Genomic DNA, 14,018 nt, shown 5'->3' on the forward strand with positions numbered 1-14,018 from the left:
ATACTTAAAAAAAAAAAAGCAAGGAAAAATCCCAGGGTTCATAACTAAGGGATATTGACAGGAAAGAAGCAATCTTTCTCACTCGTTCTCTCTGTCACCTTAACTTTCCTTTCTTTTATGATCTTGTTAAGACAGATTCTTTTATTATACTTAACACTGGGCAATGTGACATTCAATTAAGGTAAGAACATCTCAACCTGAGAGTCCTCAAAACGTTCAAATGAAAGATTTGGAAATAAAAGCAATTTATTTCCTCTTCCATCTGTCATCTTCCTTTTCCAGTTGTTCTTTTCTCATCTCTTTTTTTTAACTTTATTATACTTTTTTGTTTTCTTTTGCCCTCCATTTTTTTGTTAGAGAAGGAATATTGAAAAGATATAATAAGTATATGATAGTGTCTACATGCCAATATACAAATAGAAATCTAGAATAGAATAAGAACTTAAAGGTTTGCAGTTCAGCTCCTGCCAGAAACATTAATCTCTTCTACAATACCACTGGAGAGTAGCCATATAACCTCTATCTAAATACCACCAGGAACAGGGAACACTATTCTTCATAATGGTCCATTGTATCTGCTTCCTTTTAAAATCCTAGTTCTACTCCTGTAACATTTAGGTATAATCTAAGAAAATAAATTCGATCATTGGTCATTTGCAAAAATGTGTGTCTCATGTTAACCAAAAAAAAAAAAAGAAATCCTAGTTTTGTTCTCTAAGGCTTTTTAGAAAAGTCTGAGCCTTTGACATATAAGTCATCACAGTATTTGAAAACAGAATTTATACTCCCTGAGCATTCTCTTCTTCAACCTCGATGTTCCTGGTACTAACAATCATTCACCATGTGCTTTGAAATTGAGAATTCTCATCAGCTTGATAGGTTTCTTTTATACACACTTCAGTTTTTTTCAGTCTCTTCACAATGCCCCACATGTGACCCGATTAGCATAAAATATAGTCCTTCTTGATCTTGATCCTACTCTTCAATTAATTCAATTGTTTATTTTCTGTAGATTGTAAATGAAGAAATTATGTTAGAAAGTTTAGCTGTTTTAGATTAAGTACCACAGTAGAAACTTTGCTGAAGTTAACAAATTTAAAAGTTTTGAGGGAATAATGTTCCAAGATACACAAAAGAAGGGAAGACACCAAAAAAAAAAAAAGACACCAAATATGCTCTTTAGCCCTGCCACTAATATACTTCTAACTACCACTGGAATTTGACCTATCTAAATTCATTAGTGTCAAGCCTTTATTGATGTTTCCTTTACCAGACCAAACCATGCTATGTCTAGTCAAAAGTATTTAGTGAAAGATGATATTTGAGCAATAACAAGGATTTGGAGCAGCTATGAAATACTCTTGGCATCCATTGAAAATTATTTCCACTGCCACATGTGTCTTAGGGAGTATTAGTCTTGGTTTCTGACTAACTACTCTATCTTACCAAGTAAGTAGGAGCTCTGTGATACCTCAGTTATTCATGGAGAGGTTCTAGAGGTAGATATAATAGCCATGTTAGCAAAACTGCAGCATGTGTGCCAGAGGGGGCTGCTCCCCTCCACCTCTCCATACATGCCTGAGGACATTCCTCACTTTACCTGCCCCTCTGCCCAGCAGCCCAGTGGGAGCACTTCCTCCCTCCCCTGTCTGGGGTAAGGTGGGGAGCAGGGCTCACATTTGGTATGAGGGTTGCAGTTTGGGCACCTGGTCTCTAAAAGGTTCATCATCACTGCTGTAGGGGATTCTTGGTTTCTCAACACTAAACCCATTGCCTATTATGGAACACTGAGTTTCTCAGCATGGTAAAAACATGTTGGAGGGTACAGGATCTCTTTAAAAAGGCTTAGGACATCCACAAAAATCTCTGGGCAGTGTAAAATATATCTTCTCTGCACAAGGAACAAATCACTTGCTTGTGATTTTTCCTTTATCATCAATGTCTAGAATTTAGTTAGTTAATTTAGTTAGAATTTAGGAAGTAGCTCTTATTTCCTACATATCTTTATTTGAGTAATCCTATTGTTCTCTGACCTAACACCTACTTCATGAGACTTCTCTAAATGCTTTTCAAATTTCCTATGTTTGGAGAGTCCTCACACTACTGAGAACTTAGTCTTGAACTTAATTTAAAAAATTGAAGCCATTTGCTGAGAATTCTTTACTGTTTTCATATCTTATAATCTCCTCTTCCTTCTCTATATCCTTCTTTATAATAGATGATGAAGTGATCTTTCTGTTTGCCAAAGCCAAACTCTACAATCACAGTTAATCCTGTCTTCTCCTGCCTTCTTTAGTAGATTGCTCCTACTATCATCTTCACTACATCTTTAATCACTCCTTGTGGACTTGCTCCTCTCCTGCTTATAAACATACTTCTGATGATTCCTATTCTATACAAAAAAGCTTTTTATTGAGCTGAACTTCCTCATTAGCTGTTATCCTATCTCTCTTCCAACCTTTTCAGCCGAATTCTTTGAGAAAGTCATATATAATAGGTGCCTGCACTTCTCTTCTCCCTTTCTTTTCATTCCTCAAAAATATGTCTTCTGACTAGATTTATTGACTAAAAATCTTATTTTTAAAGTATTTAATGATCTTGTAATTACCAAAACTCATGGACTTTTCTCAGTTCTCAATCGTCTCTGTATAATTTGATACTTTTATTCCTCTTTTCCTAGACATAATCTACTCTAGGTATTTGTGACTTCTGATCTCTTTTGCTAGTTCCTTATCAGGTCATGTCTATTAATTATTGGTGCCCCTTCAAACCGTCATCCTATCATCTCTTCTCCTTTCCCTCTATATTCTCTAATTTGGCAGAATGTTAAGCTTCCATGTGTTATCTTTATATAAAATATCACCAAATCCATATATTTAGTTCTAGTTTTTCTCCTGAGCTATAATCTCACATCTCCAACTGTCTCTTTTATGTCTTGCAATGGATGACTAGGTATTTCAAACCCCAGATGCCCAAAACATAGCCAATTTTTCTTCTCAATTCTCCCCTACTATTTTAAAGGACATTACCATTCACACAGCCAATCAATCAGTCAATCTACATATATTAATTAAGTTCTAACTAGTTACTGTGCTAGAAACTGAGGGTAAAGATATAAAACAAAGAAAAAAACAATATTTTACTCAAGGAGCTGTAAATCTAGTGTGGGAGATAAATATATATATATATGTATATGAAGAGATATTGAATAGAAATAAATAGAATAAATAAATATATATTTAACAAACAGTTAAGTTCAAGGTAGTCACCAATTTTATCCTTCTCTCCAAACTCTTTCCAATTTTTATATTTACTGTCAGTCACACTACCATTCTTGCAGTTACCTAAGGCTTCCAAGCTTGGTGTCATCCTAAACTCAAACCGACCCTATTTGTCTAATCTGTTTGAATGATATTGGTCCACACTTCTCCACTTATGATTTTATATAATTTCTCCATTGTGTAAAATTGTTCACATAACATGACAGTCACTTGATCTTTGGGAATTTGTCCTTCTGATGACTTTTTGCTCTGTTTCCACATTAATGAGGTATTTCATCATTTCTTTAAGAATGTTCTATTTTATTATCTGTTTCTTATCTTGGCAATGTGGTTTCTTTGGTATCATTTCTGGCTTCATATTCTGTTACATCATATATTCAGTTTTTTTTGCTAAATTTTGTTTCTTTCTTCACACATGCTTGTATTTGCCCCCATTTCTCACTCACCCAGTAGTAATTCTGTTTCTCATCACCTCCGACTTCCACAATTGCAATAGCCTTCTAATTTATGTACCTACCACATATTTATATCCATCTTAACCTGTCACTCTGTTGCCAAAGTGTTATTTCAGAAGCATAGTCTGATTATATGAATTCATTCAACTTCATTAACTCCAGTGGTTCTCCATTAGTTCCAGAAATCAATATAAAATCCTTGATTTGTAATTTAAACTCATTTACAAACTGACCTCTTTATTCCTTTCCAATATTTTTATATTTTACTCTTCTTCATATAGTGTAGGATTAAGATTCCTTTCCTTCCCCTTTAATACTCTATTTCTCCTGTTTCATCATTTTCCCTGGATATCCTCCATGGATAGAATGCTTTCCCCCTCATGTTGGTCTCTAATTTTCCCTTCTTATATTAAAACTGAGCTCAGATTTCACCTTCTGAAGGAAGTTTGGAGTTACATTTCATTTATTTTGCATCTATCTTAATATATACATACCTATTTTTTATGTTTCCCTCTCTAATTAGAATGTGAGCCTTAAAAGCTAGAACTATTTTTTCTTTTCTTTGTATGCTTAGTTCTTAGCAGAGTTCCTTGAAAATGGTAAGAGTTTAATAAATGCTTTTTGAACAACTTACAGACTGATATTACATATTCATATCCTTCCAAGGGATACAGTTCCAAAGAATATGCCCATATTTAAAAATTTTCAATTTATATGTATTCTTCCTTCCTCTAATGTAGTCCCCTAAAATAATTAATATTAGTAATGGTTATTGCTATAAAATGTTTTGATAAAATATTGGCAAAGAATTCATAGCAAAACACTAAAATTTCACTTAGTTAATAATAGGTAATATTAATGTTAATTAATTTAATTAAATTAATGTTATAAACAAACAAGGACACTTGGTTCAATCAATAAATGCTAAAATCATTTAAATATAGGAATGGCTCATTTAAATTTAACAAAAATTATAAGAAAGAGTGATTTTTCCATTATATAAAAATATTTTCTCAATCTCTAAGCTAACTTTTTTGGGTGATGGTAATAGAAAAATACTAGATGCCCTTCTGAAAGCATGTGACAAGGAAATCACTTTAAAAGACTGATATATATTAATTTAAGGTCACCAAGGAATTCAGCTATGTAATTCCTAAATGAAAACTCAAGTCAGCAGTCAACCTTTTATGGAGTTTAATTACAAACAGGAGGAAGAAAGGTATTAGAGAGAGAGAGAGAGAGAGAGAGAGAGAGAGAGAGAGAGAGAGAGAGGGAGAGAGGGAGAGAGAAAGGGGAGAGAAGGGAATAGGGCTTAAATACCCCTTCTGTTTAGGCTGGGCCAAAAGGCCCAAGCCCTTAGATAGCTGAGGCAAAGAAAAAGAGATCAGTCCCTATCACTCACGTGACCAAAATGGAGAAACAGTCTCAGGGGCCTCCACCTCCAGCTTCCTTCAGAGCAAGCTTCTCAGAGCAAAACCTCTCCAACCACCTCTCGTCCTCAGACCCCGCTATCTTTAAGGAAACCATCCAAGTTCCCTCCCCTCAGTTCTCACATCTACCAATCACTGTCCATGTCTTCCCTGTGCCAATGGTGGCTCTAGCTTAGCCCAGGACCGCTCAGAGGTTTGTGGCTGTTGAAGGTCATATTTTCAAATAATTAAATCTTGATCCTTTGCTGCAGCCCTTCCTAAATCCTGTTACCCTGAGCAGGGTGGAGATTGGAAGTTCCAAGACCTGGTTCTGTCATTCCAAGTATCTCTATTGTATCGATTCTAAAATCAATCATGACTCAAAGAACTTCCTATTCTATGCTTAAGCATAGGTCAAGGCCCTTTCCATTGTTCAGCAAAAGGTTTCTGTCCTAAAGAAATCTTAAGTAGGGAGGAGAATGACCCTCCCATGCCAATGGGGTTCACATTCCAATAGACTATCAGTAGGAAAATTTTCAAGTATGAAACTTCCCAATGGTGAAATTTCCAACATTTATAAGTCTAAGAAATTTTAAGGTTTACAAGCATAAAGGTAGAAGTAAGAATATCAGTTGTTGACATTATTATTTGATATAGTTTTAGAAATAAGTATATACATGAGATGAGAAAAAGTAATTAAAAGCATAAGAATAGTCAGAAAGGTGGTCAAATTTACTTCTGTTTGAAGATGATATAATGGTTAAATTAGATACTCCTAGAGATTCAGCTAGAATATATTCAAAGCAGTATCTTTAGAAAAGTGGAAAGTTAAATATTGTTTTTAATTTAAACACTTTCTTTTCATTTTGGAATTAATGCTTTGTATTGATTCATGACTTATACAACTACCAAGTTCTTCTTAAGCATAAATGAGAAAATATATATATATATATGTATATATATATATATTTATAAAGCACTTTGAAAATCATCAAACTGTCATATGTCAGTTATTATTGTTGTTAATTGGCTTTTATAGAAATAAAAAAGAATAACAAGTTGGGGAGATATTCACTGTTATTATTTGGGTTATGGCAATGATTTAAAAATGCCAGTCCTGAGTAAAAGGAGAGAAGAATCATAGTTGGGGAGGACAGAAATGTAGCATTCATTCTGTGGTACAGTCACTTTTTAAATAACAAATTATAAGTGAAGAAAATTTCTTTTGATGAGATGAGTGATTATTCAGATAAAGTCCAGAATAGTATTCATGATAATTTTGTAATTCTTAACTTTCTTTCATAATGACTGATGAAAAATTATTCATGCTATAGTAATAATTTTGAATGACAAAGTGGAGGGTTTAACAATAGCATGCTACTCTTCAACTAGTTACAATTTCTTTTGCCTTCCAAATGTCTTTAGCATTTTTCTCTAGTCTATACTTATAATAATGTAGAAAATAACAATATTTTGGCTATTTGTAGAACTTTCTACTTTATGTTTGACAGAGCTTTACATACACTATGATTATAGGATCTCCCTAAAAAAATATAATTGTAAATAAAATGACAACATTATCAGGCAATTTAATGCAGAATAATGTGAAAATCAGTGATCTGTACAAAGAATTCCTTTACATACATAATGATTCAGAGCTTCTCTGTACAGTTGATCTCAGCTAAAATGCTATCACTCATAATTTTTCCATTTTCTGAACTTCTAACGCCTAGTAGAATAGTAGTATGCTATCTATAACTTTAAGTTTCACCTCAGGCAGGTGAGAGAGACTTAAAATGAGGCTAGAAATGTGACACAGTAGATAGAGCTTTCAGGAAAAAAAAGAGTTCAAATCCAGCCTCAGAGATTTACAAGCTGTATGGTATTCAGAAAGTAATTTAAACCTTTTTTTGCCTTACTTTCTTCATCTGTAAAATGGGGATAACAAAAACACCTAGCTTTTAGGGTTACTGTGAGGGTCAAAGGAGTTAATATTTATAAAAACGCTTAGCACAATTCCTGATAAATAATAAGTGTTATGACTATGTTTATTGTTATTAACTATAGGAGAGACTGGAACCATATTTTGAGGAGTGATAATAACGTAATGTAATTTAAATGGATAACTGAATGATAAGTGCCTGTATTCTTTATTAAATCTATTAAAATGAATTGTTTGTACATACTGGCATTAAAATGCAAATGTTGTTTTATGTGTTAACTTACCTTTCTGCTTCTGTCAGTCCTAAGTGGCATTCAGATAAATGGAGAGAAGGCATCTGATGTCAAGGATATTGACAATGAAAATGTCAGTTTTTGTACAAGAAATGATACTGCAGGTGTCTCATACTAGTTGAGGAAACACTTGGATTCTCCATGAGTCATTGTTAGCAAACATCCAGTGGAAGGTTTGGTTGGTTTAAAAGACATATTTCCTTTCCCTGTGTCTCTCTGTCTCCATTTACCTGACTGCCACTTTTTCCAGAATGTCTTTGCTGAGATTGGAGAAATTTATGTACTGGTGCCAGGGGAGACTATGATCATTAGCAATAAGAAATCTCAACAATCGAGGTGAATAAATCATTGTCAAGAAGCAAACTGCCTATTGTTGTTAGTTCAGAGATGCAGAGAAAGCATAAAGGATAAAGGGATTAGTTAAAGGTCTCTAAGACATTTATCTAAATGATGTAAGCATCATTCATTTCAAAGGGAAACTTCAGGACCCCTGAGATAAGTGGGATCAAACAGAGGCTTAGAATGTTCCCATTAATTAAGGAAGGATACCAATGTCATAGAGAAACACCTTGATTTTCAGTTGTGTCTCAGTAAGAACTATTTGATTCTTCTTGGATTTTACTAGGAGACAAATTTATAATTTAATTTCTTATAAAATACATTGATGAAACAGTTTGGCCACTCTAAATTTGTCCTTTTTATTTATGGCTATTACTACTAGCATTTACAAAGTCCTCCAAGGTTAGTAGAGGCAACATAGTTTTATTGGAGAGAGCTGGTGGCAAAGCCAAGGAGACTTCCATTTACATCCTGTCTTTGACCATTACTGAATCTGATCTTGGACAAATTACTTAATCTCTTAGTCCCAACTGGGTAGAAGTAATTTCTTCTCGCTAATGAAATCACTGGTCTCATCTCTACACCTTTTAAAATTAGAATGTCATCCATCAAACATCTTTAAAAATAAAGAATCTGTATCTTACACAAGGTGATATTTATAAGTGTCAGATTAGGGATTAAATAACTCTGTACCTCTTATTCTCTTTTTACTCAGAAAATATTTCTCTTTTAACTATATTGTGCTGATCTTATGTTAGTTGATTATGGAGCTTTCATATAAAATAATACTACTGATAATCTAGAAGGATTAAAGATGTGGAGAAGACAAAGGCAAAATATAGTTGAGTTCCATCTCATTCAGGACAAAATCCTGAAGTTAATATTAAAGAAATTCTCACAAATAGTCAAAATTAACCTTGAAAAGCCCATAAATTATCCATAAAATATAACATGAGCTCTTCAAAATGTTGTAGGTGGAAAAGGAGCTAAGGTCACCATGAAAGACTGTTCTGAATTAGAGAGGAGTTGGGTCTGATATGGTTTCTATGGAAATAAGTACATGTACATTTTATTTTTCACAATATTCAACATAAGCTATTGACTATCAGAGAGGCAGAAACCAAGACTTCAGCTCAAAAGAAAGAAGACAAAAGCTGAGTTAGATGCATAATTGAGTGTTGGGGGGTGGGAATCTTTGGAAAGACTTCATATTTTAAGGATGAATACAGAAAGTGCTTAGAATATTGCATAACTGTTTCTGTTTCCTGTTTTACCTTTGGTTAAAAAAAAACACAATGAAATTCAAGGGAATATGATAGAGGACTTCCAGATTGCCAAGAATACTAGAGAATAGAATTTAGAACTTGAAGAGAACTTGGAGAACGCATTATTCTATATTAGAACACTGAATCCAAAGTGATTAAAGAATCCTCCAAAGTTTATAAAATTAGCAATTAGCAAACCTAGGATTCAAACCTAATTTCTCTGAAAGTAGATAATTCAGTACCCTTGTAGTATCTGAAACAATTCTGTCTATAGATGAAGCTTCCTTTGGCAAAGCCTTTTCTATTAAGTTTCACTATTTCTTGATGTAGGTTATACTAAAACTTCTGCACATTTTATTGTGAAATGTCACTAGGTTCTAGCACATGTTCTCCTTTGCATATATTCTGAAACTTTGAGATCTAGTGAGATATAAGTTTTTGGAGTTCATAGTATAAACTTTTACAAAATAAATACTTCCATGAAAAAATATTTCATATAAAATCTTTGGAGATTTGTTAAGTAATAACAACTTATATTTATGTAACACTTTTTACACATGAACTCTCATTTAACTCTTAAAAACCCATCCAGGAAGGAACTTCTAGTGTTATTATGCATATTTTACAAATAAAAAAAAACACAGGTTCAGAGAGCTCAAGTGATTTTCCTTATGATTCCATAGTTAGCCAGTGTTGGCTAGATTAAAATACCAAATGAACATTAATTAATTAGGTTTCCATTTCCTCATCAAGAAAATAGGAGTACTGGAATATTTGTTTTCTAAGGTCCCTTCTAGCTCTCAATCTGTGAGGTTATAAACCCTTGTCTTCATAGCACTGAATTCATGTCTCTATGAACTATGCTTAATTCCTTTTATGATTGTATCTATAGAACCACAGATATATTAAGAAGATATATTAGACTGAGACAGCTATTGTCAAGTGCAAAACTTGAACAATGGCAGTACACACACATGCATACATAGCTGTGCATTGTATCTAATAATTGAAAGCATACATTTAATCTTTCCCTTCTCATTACTTATTTCTCCTTGAGTCAAGCTTCCTCTTGGCTCCAAATGAACACAACTTTCCAAAACCCAGTTAGACACTTGTCATTTTTAATGCACATTCTTCTCTTCTCTGACCTGTATTAGAGAGAATGTTTTAACATTTAATAATGAATAACTTAAAAACGGTTGCTTTCTGACAAAGAGAGTTTTCCTTGGAGTAAGCAGTATGGAATTTGCCTTATAACACTCATGTTTAAGTTTTAAAATATTTCTTTGTTCTCAGGTTTAGATAGGGACTTAATGCTATTCTGTCCTCGTTTTCCCAGCATGAAACGAACTCCCTTTCCCTATCAGAATTCTAGGGGTTATCTTGAGGAATTGGAGCTATCTTTCATTCTATTATCTTGAGTTCTCTTTTTAGGGTACCCCCAACCTTAGCCACATTGATTAGCACTCCACATCCATTTAACCAGTTAGCCTCAATTAGATTTTACAAAGGAATGTATCCTTCAAAGATATAGCCAGAACAGACATGCACATAGTTTCCCAAACACTTTCTTCTATAACACTTTTGTTCTAGGGAGAATAGTTTCAAAGTTATGGCAAGTTTAGATGGAGTATTGGTCCCACCAAGTTCAGTTTCAATTAAATAAGAGTTAATGGATGGGCCTTCAATGCAACTATTATGGCCTATTTCTTATACCTCATCACTACTTTTCTCCTTACCATGTGGCTTCTGGCAGTGCTAGAGTGGACCAAGCTGCCTGACCTGGTGACTCACTCTCCTGATTATTTGGAATTTACAAGATCACAAACATCTCCAATATTCTCTGAATAGTAGAAAAAATAGACCCAACAAAGGCAGAAACAACAATAATCTTCATTCAGCAGTGTAGTTGGAAGAAAGGAGTCTGAAGCCTAATTTGAACATCAGAAATTATTCTTTGACTTCTCCAGTGACTCCAATGACTCCCTCCATTTGGGGGAATTACAGTGCCAAAAAGAGAAGTCTTCAATTATAATTGCCTTTTATTTTTATTTTATTTTAAAAACCTTTACCTTCTGTCTTAGAATCTATACTGTGTATTGATTCCAATGCAGAAGAGTGGTAATGGCTAGGCAATGGGGATTAATTGACTTGCCCAGGGTCACACAGCTGGGAAGTGTCTGAGACCAGATTTGAAACTAGGACCTCCTGTCTCTAGGCCTGCCTCTCAAAACACTGGGCCACCTAGCTCCCCCTAACCCCCATTTTTATGATTTTAAATCACATTCACAAAATCATGATTCTCAAGGGGCAAGATATATATATTATTGACAACCTTGGAAAAATGAAAAATATGCAGATTTCCTTTTGGGTCAACTTTCAGTGCTATCTGACCTTGTGCTAAATTGAAATTAAAAAGAATCAGGCCTTCGTTATTTGGTATTCCTTAGGCTTTTGGCTAAATTTAAGAACACCTCTTTTTCCTCCTGCTTATCTGTTATCTGACTTCATTAGCAGTCTACCATAAGGTAGTCAGCAAAAGGGAAATGATATGCTAACATACTATAAAACCTGAGATATATGACAAAAATTTTAAAATATTTAGATTACTGGATTTAAGAATGTTAAAGTGCATGTAATTTGTATGGCACTTTAGTTTTAAATATTTTAAAAGTTAAACTTCCTGTATTTGCTTAATAAAATAATTAAAATTAGAATAGATGGAGCCAAAATAATTTACATATGACATAAACAAATGCAAAAATATTAGTAATTTTACCAGTCTTAAAGTATTAAATATTAAAATATCATATTCAATTTGTTAAACTTATTTTTTATTAGACCAGCAATGATTTTTCTTCATCAAAGAACATTATTAATTACTAGCTAATTAATTACTAATTAATACTAATTAATAACATTATTAATTATTAATTAATACATTTTCATTAAAAAACAACTTTGTGAAAAGAAAGATTGAAAAATTTCTTACCCACTAAAGTAAAGTCCATACTTTTGGACTGGATCTTAGATAAATGAATTGATAAGGATCTAGTTATTTTTATCTGTTTAATTCTGTGGTCATTCAAAATTGAAAAATTCATTTCCTGTTTTCATGAAAAGTGTAATTCTTCTTCTATCACTCTTCCCCTCACCGCTCCCCCTAGCAACTCTTGTCTGAAACTCACTGCACATACAGACTGTCAAAGATTTTTGAGAGCATCATTGTAAAATATTCAATTTGAACTCCAAAATAATTCAATAAAGATGGCCCAAACAGCAAATGAATTTCTGTCTGGCTTTAAACTTTGAATCCATGGTTTCCTAATTTCTGTTTATCTAGCTTCATCATAGGAAGTCATTTCAAGGTCAAGCTTATCCGAGCCCCATTTGTGCATCTCTATGCTGACATTTTAGTTCCCAGATTATGACTTCAGCTCATGGCCCACGCTATTTAATAGGAGGATTATTACTGCTAGTAGTTCAAGAGGGCAACTTTTCATCTCTGTAAAATTGTGTATTATCCATGAAAAAAAATCTGCCTGCTAGCTGGATAGCTGACAAATTCATACTTCAATGTCTATGGAACAGATAGAGTTGATCCATCTGCATCATATGCCATATGCCAAGTTCTCTATTTAGTGCATTCAAGGAAGGGGATTCATTAGAGATAAAGTGCCCAGGAAGCATTGCATCAGATAGCGTTCTCTATAGTGCAGTCTTGTTCATATTGCCTTGATATTTCTTAAATATGCTTTCTGACACAGTGCGAAGAGACTAGACTCTTTCTATAGAAAGACAATCGAGATCACTAGAAGACTGTATATTATAAAAAAGCAGCTACATATATCATTGTATCATCTACTTTCCTTTAAGGTTATAAGCAGTATGTTGTGTCTCTTGCTTTTAGAATTTCAGAAATCAAGGGAAGCTATTCTAAGTCTTCCTTTGGGACAGGGGGATCATTATCAATATAGTATATATCCAGTATTATTTTTTCTTTAAAAAGTACTTATCAGCATCAATAAAAACAAATGAGGAATGAATAAAAACATTTGTACTAAAAACTTTGAAATAATGTATTCTGTTCCAGGCTATTCTGATAACTCTAAACTTTTCTATAATCCCCCAGAAAACTTCTCCCTTAAGAAGCTTATGCTGCCCCTTGAACCTCACACAATAGAAATAACCTACTCTTCTGTTGCTATTATTGCTGATTGATTTGTCCCTCCCAGAACTTACAGTTTTTAAAAAATATATTTTAATAACAAATTTGCACATAAGTTTTCTGAACATTTCCCTCTTTTCTTCCTTCCCCCATCCCCAAACTGGAAAACAATTCAATTTGGATTTTACATGTATTATCACACAAAACATGCTTCCATAATATTCATTTTTAAGTGAATAATCTTGTAAAAACCCCAAACCCCAAACATATACCCAAATAAACAAATGATGAACCATACACTTTCATCTGCATTCCAATTCTCTAGTTCTTTCTCTGGAGGTAGATAGCATTCCTCATAAGTCTTTAAGAATTGTTCTGGATCATTTTATTGCTGTTAGTAGCAAAGTCTATCATATATGATGGTTCTATATTGCTCTTACTATGTATAATGTTCTTCTGGACTTGCTTATTTCATTCTCCATCAGTTCATGTAGGTCTTTCCAACTCTTTCTGAAATCATCCTGTTCATCATTTCTTACAGCACAATAGTATTCCATCATAATCATACATCACAATTTGTTCAGCCATTCCCCAATTAAGGGACATCCCTTTAGTTTCCATTTCTTTGCCACCACAAAAAGTGCAGCTATAAATATGTTTGTACAAACTAGGTCTGGGATACAGACCTAGTAGTGGTATTACTGGATCAAAGGGTATGAATCCAGAACTTCCATTTTAAAGAAGATGCCAAGGACAGCAATAACTTCTTTCCTCTTCAGGCTACATTCCTGAATCTATGGTCAGGGCATTGTAGAATATAATCTCCTCAAGAGCAAGAACTCTCTTTCTGCATGTATTTGTATTCC

The 14,018-nt window shown here is 33.5% G+C and overlaps 1 long non-coding RNA gene across 1 annotated transcript; it reads right to left on the reverse strand.

The window, feature by feature from the left end:
• Positions 1 to 762: 762 nt before the first annotated feature.
• On the reverse strand, positions 763 to 13,637 carry LOC103096473 (uncharacterized). Its single transcript, XR_471593.2, has 2 exons — positions 13,451 to 13,637; positions 763 to 1,006 (listed from the first exon to the last, which is right to left on the reverse strand). It is a non-coding gene; the product is annotated as an uncharacterized LOC103096473 (long non-coding RNA).
• Between the last annotated feature and the right edge of the window lie 381 nt (positions 13,638 to 14,018).

The sequence above is a fragment of the Monodelphis domestica genome, chromosome 8 (genome assembly GCF_027887165.1).
Source record: "Monodelphis domestica isolate mMonDom1 chromosome 8, mMonDom1.pri, whole genome shotgun sequence".
Classification (NCBI taxonomy): Eukaryota; Metazoa; Chordata; class Mammalia; order Didelphimorphia; family Didelphidae; genus Monodelphis; species Monodelphis domestica.